Source organism: Nuphar pumila, chromosome 5, assembly GCF_984573655.1.
Source record: "Nuphar pumila chromosome 5, dmNupPumi1.hap1.1, whole genome shotgun sequence".
Taxonomy (NCBI): Eukaryota; Viridiplantae; Streptophyta; class Magnoliopsida; order Nymphaeales; family Nymphaeaceae; genus Nuphar; species Nuphar pumila.
In genome coordinates, this window is record NC_143253.1 from 123,159,442 (window position 1) to 123,172,887 (window position 13,446).

Genomic DNA, 13,446 nt, shown 5'->3' on the forward strand with positions numbered 1-13,446 from the left:
GGCTAGGTGGCAATGAGTCTTACTGGGCCAAATGGGCTAGGGCTTAGCTGGACCTTCTCAGGCCTACGGAGTAACTGGCCCCGTTTTGATGTTTGGACAGGATGTGATATAAGGTCACCATTTGCTTTATGGGTTCAATGGGTCTATGTTTTGGGAACTGGGAACCAGTTATGTCAAGATCCAAATGGAGTTCAAACCATGTCATAAACATACTATATCCAATTTTCATGATATGGACCTGTCTCCCTTCTACCCTTGTGTCTCAAGGACCATTTCTGGTTGATCTGACAATAATTAGTCTTTTCTTTTTAGGAAAAGGTTGGCATTACAAATATCTTATTCTTCTCATTTCTCTCTGGCTTTTCAAAACGATCGAGGAACCCTCACCCAAGCGAGGAAAACCTGGGATGGGCCCCACGACCACCCAGAGTATGTTGCTATGCGCATGTAAAGTTTATCTAACTCTAAACCTTCATATCAATGTTGCGTCAATCAATGATGTCATAAAACAACACTAAAAACTATAGAGAGATGAAAATCTACAAAATAGAAAACTTACCAACCCAATCTACTAAGAAATTTTTTGGTATTTTTCTTTTGAGATTCTGACCTTATAGATGTGTTCAACATGATTGATTTACTAAAAATTGATATTTGGTTAATGCATTTTGGATGGAAAAAATAAAAATGCTTGGGTGAGAAAGGTTTAGAATGGTTGACAAATCTTTTTAACAAGATTTGGCGGATAAATAAGATGCTTAATGAGTGGAGGAAGAATACTTTGGTGCCTCTATATAAAAATAAGGGTGATATATAAGATTGCACAAACTATCGTGGTATAAAACTCATGAATCATATTATGAAACTTTAGGAGAGGATGATTGAGTATAGGTTGAGGAAGGTTATCATGATATCAGAGAATCAATTTGGTTTTATGCCTGAAAGATCAATTATGGAAGTTATACATCTTCTTAGACAACTTATTGAGAGATATAGAGAGAGGAACAAAGATTTGCATATAGTTTTTATTGATTTGGAGAATGCATATAATAGAGTACCTAGGGATATTTTCTGGTGGACAATGCTGAAGAAAGGTGTTTCGCTCAAGTACATTAGTATAATTAAAGATATGCACGAAGGAGTAGTAACCAATGTCCGCACTTGTGGAGGGGTGACAACCAATTTTCCTATTACGGTTGGGATACATCAAGGATCTGCATTAAGCCCTTTCCTATTTGCTATAGTGATGGATGAGCTTACGAGATCAATTGAAGAAAATGTGTCATGATGTTGTTTGCTAATGATATTGTTTTGATTGATGAGTCTAGAGCTGGGGTTAATGATAAGTTAGAATTATGGAGACAGACATTGAAAGTAAGAGTAAGACAGAATATATGAAATGTCAGTTTAGTAAGCAACAAAGTAGTGATGGGAGTGTAGTGAAGCTTGGTGAGCAAAAAATACTGGTGGATGACTGTTACAAATATTTGGGATCTATCATTCAAAAGGTTGGAGAAATTGATGGAGAAGTAAATCATAGGATAAAGGTTGGGTGGATGAAATGAAAAAGTGCAACTGGAGTGTTGTGCGATCGTAGAATGCCATTGCGGTTGAAGGAAAAGTTTTATAGGACGACAATTAGGCCCACTTTACTATATGGCACAGAATGTTGGGCTGCCAAGAGACATCATATTTAAAAAATGAGTGTAGCTGAGATGCGTATGCTTAGATGTCTGTGTGAAAATACAATAAAAGATAAGATTCGAAACGAGAAGATACGTAAGAAGGTAGGCATTGCATCCATTGAAAATAAGATGAGAGAGAATCGTTTACGGTGGTTTGGACATATTCGACGAAGGTCTAATGATGCTCCAGTTAGAAGGATGGAGAAATGAGAAAATATATTAGTTAAAAGAGGTCGGGGTAGGCCTAAGAAGACTTGGATGAAGATGATAGGAAAGGATATGAATGCTTTGAACCTCACCGAGGACATGACATTAGATAGAAATGATTGGAGGAGAAGGATTCATGTGGAAGACCCAGAATGATTTTCTTTTTGGTTCATATCGCCGACCCCAAATGTTTTGGGATGAAGGCTAGTTGTTGTTGTTGTATTTTGGATGGAAAAAATGGCATTTGAAGCCTCAAAAATTTATAAAAATTATAGATTGTTGAATTTTGAACCTTATAAAACCTATCCATGCTTTGAAAAAATACCAAAAATTGATGGTCCAAAGCTATTGAGTACCATCGGGTAGGGAAACACTTGGGTAGTTTTCCACTATATATATATATATATATATATATATATATATATATATATATATATATATATATATATATATATATATATATATATATATATATATATATATATATATATATATAGTGAAGGTAAACTGTACAATCAAAAGAAGGTCCAAAATCTAAAATCGATAATAATTGACAACATTCATTCTCTAACGATTGAGTTTTTCATTGATCGAGCTTTACATGTTGGATTTTTATCATTCATTTAGTGAGAAATATGTTTGGATTATGAATTTTTTATGTTTATATGCGTTTTTGAAGGAGCTAAAAATCAACAACCCACAATACTTTATATTATAAAGTTTTAAATTCATTGTGAGTCGTCCATTTTTCATGTTTTGAAAAACATGCCTATATGTCATAAAGTATTGATGTAAAGCACATTTCTTACTAAATAAATTATAAAGAACAAATATATGATGTGAGATCAGAACGATGAGATGCTCAAACATCAGAGAAAGGGAGAAATATGATCATCGTTGATTGTAGGTTTTAAACATTTTTTTGGTTGTTCGATCTCCCTTCTCTATATATAATATAATATTATATTATATTACATATATGTATATATATGTGTGTGGTACAAAAGAGAGAGAAGGTGCGGGAGGGAGTGCACTTTTTTCTTTTAAAGTAGAAATTGCTTGAGAGATTCTTCTTGCTCCAATCATCGGAAAATAAAGTTGGTAATTGGTCATTGCTTTTCTAACGATTGTGGGGCTCATTTTAGTTATTTTCCACGATAGCAAGTGTGTTTTACCACTACAAGAAAAATGTTATTTAACGACAAAAAATTGTGACATAAATAATCCATTGCAAACTTGCGATGGATTAGCGAGAAAAAACTATCCGTCCCTAAATTTGAAATTAGTTACGAAATTAGTGACAGAAAAATTTTGTTGCAAATGCCGTTACGAATTTGCGACGAAAAAATTCTATCTCAAACTCCATCACAACTTTGCGATGGATGGGCAACAATATTTTTTCGTCGCTACTCCGTCACAAATTTGCAATGGCATTTCTGATTGAATTTTTCTGTCGCTAATCTGTCGCTAAATTTTCCGTAAAACCCTAATGCGAGCCCCTTTCTTTTCCCTTTCTGTTTCATTCCAGCGCCTGCCGCTGCCGCCCATCGCCCATCACCCGTCGCCCTCTCCTTCACCTCCTCCTTCTTCCCTCACTCCATCTCTCTTGTCGCTGTGTGTCACCGACCCCCAAGCACTCTCCCTCTAATCGTCTTTCTCGACCCGCCATCGTCGACGAGCACCGCCGCCAGGCGACAGCGCCACCCCCACTGCTTCCCGCTCCTTCGTCCTCTTCTTTTGTTTACTAGGATCGACGCAAGCAACCATCTCCACTGCCTCCTTGCCTCCCTCGTATGCTCTCACCGGCGACCCTAGCCAGGTAACCCTCGACGCCAACCGCCTCCGCAGGTAACCTCTTTCCCCTTTGCTTGTCTTCTTCTTGTTGTCCTCCTTTTTCTTTCCTGTCAACCGACAGTGGTTAAAGCCCTATATGTGTGTCTTTTTTTGGTAGCCATGGCCGTTCGGCAGGGACTGAAGCCCCTGCCAGTATTCCATCAGGTCGGCAGCCATGGCACTTTGGTAGGGGCTAAAGCCCCTGCCAGTATTCCCTGTCTTCCTGTTGCGGCAGGGGAGGGCGAAACCCTCCCTGCGCTCCCCCTCTCTCGCGTTCAGCGTGCCTGTGCCCCCGGCTTGCTTGCTCACTCATTCGACGGTTGTGCCAGCTATTGGGGGAGCTTCAGGCCTGTTGTGCATGCTTTGGGCATGAGTGGGGTTGGCTTTGGTACCTAGTATCGTCATGGCTATGCGTTGTGCTTTTGCCACAAGGTGCTTGGCACCTTTTCTGTCTTCAAATAGAGTCTTTGTTCTCCTTTGATTTGTGAGATCAGTTTTGCATTTGATTTGGAGAAACTGAGTTCTTGTTTATATATTTGTGCTTTGCAGGTGCGTAGCTGAGTTAATTGCAGGATGCTTAGTGCTAAGCATTACATGCAGCTAAAAATGCTATGCAAAAAGAAATAAAAAAAAATGTAAAGGCAAAAGCATGCAAATTGGTTTAACACCCGTGGTGAGTAAGTGATGCAGGCACATCCGAGGTTATTTACTTTCTTGGATGCAACACTTTTATGTTTACACACTCACTTAGTTGTAGATATCTAAGACTGCTTTGTTGGAGCTCAGAGATCATGCTGAGCATAATTTGAATGTATGAAAATAGAAGTGCTCTTATTTTTGGAGTTTGGATTTCATGCTAGTCATGGTAGTAGTTAACGAGATATTGGAGTGTGTTTACTGTAGGTACATGTTTGACATTATTGTGGTATGAATGAGTGATTGTATTGTCATGTTTGATGTGACTGTATCCATACTTGTATGAAGTTATTTTCAATTTGATTATGCCTTTCATGTGAAATTGTATCATAAAAATATGTTTCAAATGAATGTATCATGTTGATGAATGTGATTTCATCATTCTAAATATCCTTGTGATGAGTGTAAATATGATGTGATGGTTTTGCACATGAAAATATTAAGTTATCAATACATGCATCCTAGTTCTTATGATTGAATGGCATCATATATATATATATGTGTGTGTGTGTGTGTGTGTTTATGTGTGTGATATATCAAATCATTATATCCACCATCAATGCATGATAAATTAGATATTTTTTTTATCATAGCATTATTATGATTCTCTTTTAACTGGTGAAGATAATATTTGTAACATCATAGGATAAAATGACTGCAAACCGTGAATGAATGTATCGTATGATATTTGATAATAAGGTATTGCTCGAATATATGGATGGTGTTGACAGTTTTATTGAATTTACAATAGTAAGTGTTAGTGTAGTGGATCCCATAAGTCGGATCAGGTGCCCCTGCACGATATGTAAGGGCAATCGATTTGTAGAACCTCATGGCGTTAGACATCACCTATACATGAAGGGTTTTGTGAGTGGTTATCAGAATTGTACGCTTCATGGTGAAGAATTTTGAAATAATACGGGTGAATGTGGTGCATGATAATCCATATGTAAATTTGATATTTGATGTCGCAGGACCAGAACTGGGTTCTATTGTGGGTCCTACTGATGCACTAACTGGGGTAGAGGAAGAAGCACCAAACGATGCAGCTAGTAGATTTTATGACTTACTTAGAGATGTTGATGAGTCACTGTGGAATGGTTGCAAGAGTCACATTATCTTGTCTGCAGTTCTTCAACTATTGAATTTGAAGTCAGAGTATAATTTGAGTCAATCATGTTTTGACCGTCTGTGCTCTATTGTGAAGAGTATGTTGCCCAAAGATAAAAAATTATCATAAATTTTTATTGTGCGAAGGTTATGGTCAATGCTCTAGGTATGAGGTATCAAAAGATAAATGCTTGTCCAAATCACTGCATATTGTATTTTAAAGATTAAGAAAATAGCAGATCATGTCCATCATGTGTGCATCCTCGGTTCAAGCCAAAGACAATGGGCAATAGTAGCACGATGTCAAAAGAAGTGTCATACAAGTCACTCTGCCACTTCTCTCTCACCCCTAGATTGCAACGACTATATAGGTCTTCAAGGACAACTAAACACATAAGATGGCATGCAAATAAAGTTCGACATGATGAAAACAAGATCATGCATCATGTTGATGTGAAAGGTTGGAAGCACTTTGATCGTACTCATCAAATCTTCGTAATGGAAGTGACAAATATTAAGCTAGGTTTATGTACAAATAGATTCAATCCATTTGGAGGTAGATCAACCCCATACTCGTGTTGGCCAGTATTTGTCACCCCATACAACCTTCCTCCAAGTTTGTGTATGAAGCATCAAAATCTTTTCTTGTCTTTATTGATCCCTGGTCCGACCTCTCTGGGCCAAAATCTTGATGTATATTTAAGGTCATTGATTGATGAACTAAAAATACTGTGGGATGACGGTGCTCTCACTTACGATGCCCACAAAAAATAAAACTTTAATATTAAGACTGTTGTTCTATGAACAATTAGTGACTTTCCTGCGTATGGTATGTTATCTGGTTGGAGCACACATGGGAGGTTGGCATGTCCGTACTGCATGGAGGATACAAAATCTTTTAGATTGACGCATGGAAGGAAGTCATGTTGGTTTGATTGTCACCATTGATTTCTACTCAGTGATCATCCGTTTCAATGACAAATGAATGTGTTTCAAGCAGACATAACTAAAATAGAAGGTCCATCTATATGATTATCTCACATAGAGATTTTAAGATGATTATGATACTTTCTATATGGACTGACAGATGCTCGTAGTTCGACGCCCTTCCTAGGATTTGAGAAGAAGAATAATTGGACAAAGAAATCTATATTTTGGGAACTACCATATTGGCCGACCTTATTAATATGACATAATTTAGATGTGATCCATATAGAGAAAAATGTGTTTGATAATATGTTCAATACGGTAATGAATGTCAAAGAAAAAATAAAGGATAATCCGAAGGCCTGTATGGATTTAAAACTAATATGTAAAAGACCAGAATTGGAACTCCAAGGGTACAATGGCAAAGTACTAAAAGCAAAGGCAAGATACGTGCTTGAACCAAATCAAGTAAAGTAGGTATGTCAGTAGTTGAGACAGTTGAAAATTCTAGATGGATATGTCTTTAACATTGCTTGAGCTGTGAAGATAGACGGGAGACAATTATATGGGTTGAAGAGTCATGATTGTTATGTCATTATGTAACAGTTGATTCTCCTAACATTCCATGATATATTAGACAAACCTATATGAGGGGTATTATCCAAGTTGAGTAGATTTTTTAGAACATTGTGTGCATCGAAAGTTATAGTAACTAAGGTAAAGAATCACGAGGATTCTGTCGTCACTACTATTTGTCAGCTAGAGAAGATATTTTTGCCAGCATTTTTTGATGTTATGGAATATGTGATCATACATTTGCCATATGAACTTAGGGTTGGTGTTTCTGTGCAATATCGGTGGATGTACCCATTTAAAAGGTATATTTTTATTTATACTTTTCTTTCTAATGCTATTGGGAATTTATTGTATTAAAAGATGTATATTATTGACAGATGCATGTTTGACCTCAAAAAAAGATTCAAAATAAAGCAAGAGTGAAAGATTCAATTTGTGAGGCATACACTTTAGAAGAGATTTCAAAATTTTCATTTATGTACTTTGAACCTCACATTCCAACACGTTACACTTGCCCACCTCGTAATGATGATAGAGAACAAGTTATTATGGCTGATAAACTATCGATTATTAAACCACTTGGGAATGCCTTTGGCAGTTGCCGGTCAAGACTCTTGGAAGATCGAGAGCAAGACGCAACACAAATCTATATCCTTTTTAATTTCTCAGAGATCGACCCCTACATCGAGTAAGTATACATAATATGTTACACTAAGTTCTCTATGTACATGGTTATTCACAGTTTTTGTTTGTTTATTTTGCCTATATATGGCATTGTGATTATGCACTTGTTCTATACTAGTTGATATACCTGTTTAAGTGTCATTTTATGCAGACAAGAGATGTTGGTTATTCACACTTTTTGTGTATTTTTAGCCTATTAGTAGCATTGTGATTATGCTCTTGTTCTAGTAGTTGATACACTTGTTTAAGTATCATTTTATGTAGACAATAGACGATTATTCACACTTTTTTTTTGTTTTTAGCCCATTAGTGGCATTGTGATTATGCTCTTGTTCTAGTAGTTGATACACTTGATTTTTGAGGTCTGGGGTCTAGTGAGGTGATTGTTTGTGGTGGTCGAACTATTATTGAGATTTGCAAATATCATTCCTTTTGTTGTGTGAAATTTTTAAAATCTCTCCATAAAATTTCTAAACTTTTCTACTTGTATGGAAAAATATTTATTGATAAAATTTTATGCATCTTAGGTCCTTTGTGCTTAAGCCTATTCTAGGTTGTGAGAATGAATCATAATGGGTTGTGATTTGTGAAATTGCTCTGTTTCATTATTATGTGCATTAAATATGCTTTAATTGCATGTTGGAAATATATGTGTTTTATATTTAATTATTTTATTCATATTGTTGTATGCATGAATTTAATTATCTCCTCTTTTCTTTAGGGCTTTTTTCAATTGTTATATTTTATATGCATGTTTTCAATGTTGATTTGTTATTTCATTTGAAATGCTTTTCTAAAAATCCTTGAGATATTATTTATGCATAATTTTTATCTCTTCTTGATGATTTATATGTCCTTTAGTGATCAAATTCTCTTATAATCAATATTTATATTTTTCTTAAAAAAATATGTTGATTTTAGGTTTATGATTTGATTTCATAAAAATTTATCCTTGAGGTATATGCATAATTTTTTTATTTATGCAGAAAAAATATGTTGATTTTAGAGCACATATATGCATGCTTGAATCACTATGACATTCTTTTGACAACCTTAGAACACATAACTGCATGATTGAATCACTATGAATTTTTTTGGTCAACCTTCATTATAACAAATATATAAATGATTGAATCAGTATAATTTTTTTTGACTGCCTTATAACACATATATGCATGCTTGAATCACTATGACATTCTTTTGACAACCTTAGAACACATAACTGCATGATTGAATCACTATGAATTTTTTTGGTCAACCTTCATTAGAACAAATATATAAATGATTGAATCAGTATAATTTTTTTTGACTGCCTTATAACACATATATGCATGTTTGAATCACTATAGAAGTTTTTTGACAACCTTAGAACACATATAAGCATGATTTCATCACTATGATTTTTTTTTGACAACCTCTAAATTCTATTAATGTACACTTTATTTCTAGTCTATGTATCATTCAACCATATATGTTACTTTGATTCTCTTAGATTAAGTGCATTGCATATAATTTATTTCATTATATTTTGTTTATCAATACTAACATTTTGGTTCTCTTGTAGGATGCTAGAGATAATCAGCGTAGAGAAGTTGATGAAGGCATGGATGGAGGGGCAGATCGAGACAATAAAGATGACGATGATCTGAATCTTGGAGATGATTAGCTCCATCTGTTGAATTTGTTTCAAACGAAACTCTTTATATATGTTCACTTGTAATAAATTAGAATTTGGCGAGGATTATACTGGGTTGTTAATTTTGTTTCACTTATAACTTGTGTTAAATTTGCTTTACCTATTTTGTATTTGTATTTTTTATGTGTACTTTGTTTTTTATACACATGATATATAAATTGTATAACGAGAAATTTTTTATCGATATTTATATTTCAAACATTTTTTTTTTAATTTTTGTGATAGATTAGCGACGGATAATATCCGTCACTAATTAGTATCGGCCTCTAATTTAGCGACGGATTAGGGACGGATATTTATCCGTCACAAAACTGAATTGGTCGATGTTTTGTGACAGATTGTAATCTGTCGCTGCAATAACGCCGAAATTAGTGACGGATGTGTATCTGTCGCAAAACCAAATCTCTGCGGATTAGCGACGGTCTCACGATGGATCATGGCATTCGCTAATCCGTTGCAAATTAGCGATGAAAGTAGGGACAAATATATTCTGTCACTAATTAGCGACTAGAAAATTGCGATGAAAGTTATCCATCGCTAAACTGTTTAGCGATGGATTACGTCCATCACTAATCCGCAAATTTCTTATAGTGTGCAGGGCAAGGTGAAGAGGTCAATCTTGTCCCGTCCCTCTCTCTGTTTCTTCTTTGAGATCAGCAGTTCAAATTAAACATACAGATTGCTCTTTCAACCAAACGGCTACTTTTGTTTTTTTGTTAGGCTAAGGGAAAACTCCATCAACGACCACAGATTGGTAGGTCTTTGGTTGGTAAAATCCTTCATGTTCATCCTGTCAGCTAAGCAGCACACTCAACTTTGGCCTTGTGCACAACCTCAGTGGGGTTTCGATCTCGGGATATCCCGTCAACTTGGTGAGATTTACAAGTGGCCGGCCCCTACTAGATGAGTAGAGCCCCTGAGGGTACCCAATGAATAATTTTGTCAAAGCATAAAACAAATATTTTTTCCTATTTTAAATAGGTTACTCTAAACTTACTGTTCTAGGATTTAAAAAAAATAAACAAAGAAATTTGAAGCTCTCTCCTTTTATCTGCTTTTCTCTTTCGGCCAAATAAAGAATGCATGTGAATCCTATGGGAATGGGGTCCTTCATTAATACCATTGTGATACATCGTACAATCATGTTACCAAATGATTTTACACGAATGGAAGGAAACACAAGTGCCATTTACATGTTCCCCCTGTGAGAGAGAGTTGTCAAATTAGGAAAGGGGAGATTAATGAAATCAATGAAAGTTGGTCCTCACTAGGAGAGATAAATATTGGCCTTAGGATTTAATAATAGACGGTGGAGAAAGTATATTTCATACATACGAAAAATATACCATTACTAACAGCATGTTTATCCATTGCCATTTACATGCTAAAAAGCTGACAAAAAATAAATAAAAAGAAAGTAGCATTTACAGGCTAAAAAGTTCACAAAAAAATTAAAATAAAAATGATAAAAGATACTAAATAGTATGCAAATTTTTTTTTTTTTTGAAAAATGACGTGACTGCTTGTAACAAAACAAATCTTATTTACCAACTGATACCAGTCCTTAATAGGAAGGCTACCGATTAGTAAAGCGGGCTTCCGATAAGGCGTGTGACTGAGGAATTCTCAGGGTTCGGGTTTCCTTCAACAATAGAAACGGGCTTCTCTGATGCTAATTGCATTGTCCTTCAACACTTAAGTATCTACCTAACCCTAATTCGATTCGGGTCACCTCATTTAGGCACCACTGATACTAGCAACTATCCAACCCCACAACCATAACACACTCACTATTTACGTTTTATCGGATTTACCCCTTCCTATACCAGCAGACTTGTTGACGGCCGTTGCTAATACCAACTTGCATACTTCTTTGGCATATCCATGAGGACTCAGCACATTTGGTAGGGGTGACTTGGAAGTGTCTCTAAGTTGATGAGACTGTCATGAGTTCGAAACTCACAATTGTGCGTTCTTTGCTGGTGTACTCGAGGACCTGGGGTTTTAAGTTTTTTTTTTTTTCCTAATTATCAGAAAAAGAACCATTGGCAGATAAATCCTTTGTGGTTAATGCGTGCAAATCAATTAGGTTGCCATGCATTTAAGTTACGTGGTCTGCATTGGCTCTTGAACCCAGGCCCCACTCTCTTTTTCATTCGGCCAATCACCACACGATAAGGTGGGACCCGAGACTTATTGGACCACATGGATTGACTTGGACATTTGACGCTCCCTAGATGGGGGCCCCTGATTTGATCATTAAGACCTGTTTTCATGTCCTTTGCCCAGCACGAGGACAGGACACGCACGTGCTTCCTGCACGTGTCTTGGTATCCGGACACAAGTGCACCACCAAGAAGGACACGGTACGATCGGATTCAGACATGCCCCCTTAACGTGTGGTCAGCATATGTTACCTTCATTATGCACCAAGTGAAAAGCATGTAGATTCTTACCACCAATTGCAGCCAAATTTCACGCTAACTTTCCATTGTATTTTTCTTTTTTACCAAGTTATTTCATAGAAATTCAGGTTAATTGGATCTATCCTACGTAGATTAGTCCACATTTTCACCTGGATGTGGATTAATCCTAACCTTTCATGTGCATAAGCTAGACATGCTAGGATCAACATTAGAATACTGTGGCATAATCATATCTTGTAGGATAGGATCTTTTTTTTTTCTTTCTGAAGGTAGGGGCGACTGGTGAATGTCGCCAAGCTGAAGAGACGTTATGAGTTCAAAACCCATGAGTTATTTCCCCTTATTGCAGGGCAGAAGCAGGGTGCACTTCCTAGTGTACAAGGCTGATCTGGGGTTCTCACAGTGATGAGATTTTTTTTTTTAATTATTCAAAAGAATAAAAAACCAAGTTATTCCTGTACATAAAGGGGTGCCCGATTTCTTGCCACTATCGCTTTTAATTTACCGCACTAAGTTGGTCCACATAAATTTAATGTTGAGGGAGAGAGAGAGAGAGAGAGAGAGTAAAGGAGGGCATAGGGTTAGTGCTCAAGTTTGTCTTGCAAGCACGTGCATGCGACTTTGAATCCATTACACTGCAACAAAAGGAGGGGATGTGATGACCTGATAAGGTCCATTACCTACGGGATAAAAAGATACAGAAACCACCAATTTTTGCATGTTCTGTGATAGGCCCCGCCACCACATCTTTTAACACCTTGTACGATTTGGACAAGCGATGGACAGTTTCTAGCTTTCAATATTTTATTGCATGTTTTGCAATCAAACCTTACATATTAATGTGACCTGCATAGCTTGATTAATTAGTGGAAACCATGTATATATTATTGCCTTTCCTCTAAAAACAAAGTTGAAACCATGTATTAGACTAGCAAATTTTGTTGCATGCTTATATATATTTACGAAGAAATTCATAGATCAGCGATTCATTTTGTCCCTAAACTAATTTACAATAAAAAGTATTAGGTTTTCTCATTGAAATAGTTCAATCTAAAATATATTTTGCAGTAAATAAGTAATGATAACCACATATACAGATTTAGATTATGCAGAAACTACATATAAAATTGAAAACTAAGAGCATGTTTGGAATGTCGGCGCTGGTATGGGCGTTTATGCATTTGGGATGTGAAGTGAGGCCCTTTCTCCATTAATGTATTTACACTAAATCATGGATTTGGCAAAGCAGCTGTCACTTCCTCAAATGCTTAAACTCCATAAATTATGACCATCCCAGCTACCGATCCCAAACAGGTCCTAAATCTGTCCATCGATTCCATTCACCATCTGTATCACAAAAAGAGAGGGAGAGAGAGAGAAAGTTCAGCGCCAGTAAAGCCGAGATTGACGCCAACTAAGTTGCATGAGTAGAAGCCAGCCATGCAGGGACCGGAAGGCCATCAAGTGCACCAGCCTACATCACAAGTCCACTAAGACGGGGAATTTCTTCCCCCCATTATATTTCAAGTTGACCTTTCATTGTAGGTATTTTTTGATTAATAGTTACAACACCACCATGCTACTGTCCTCCCAAATTTATAAGCAC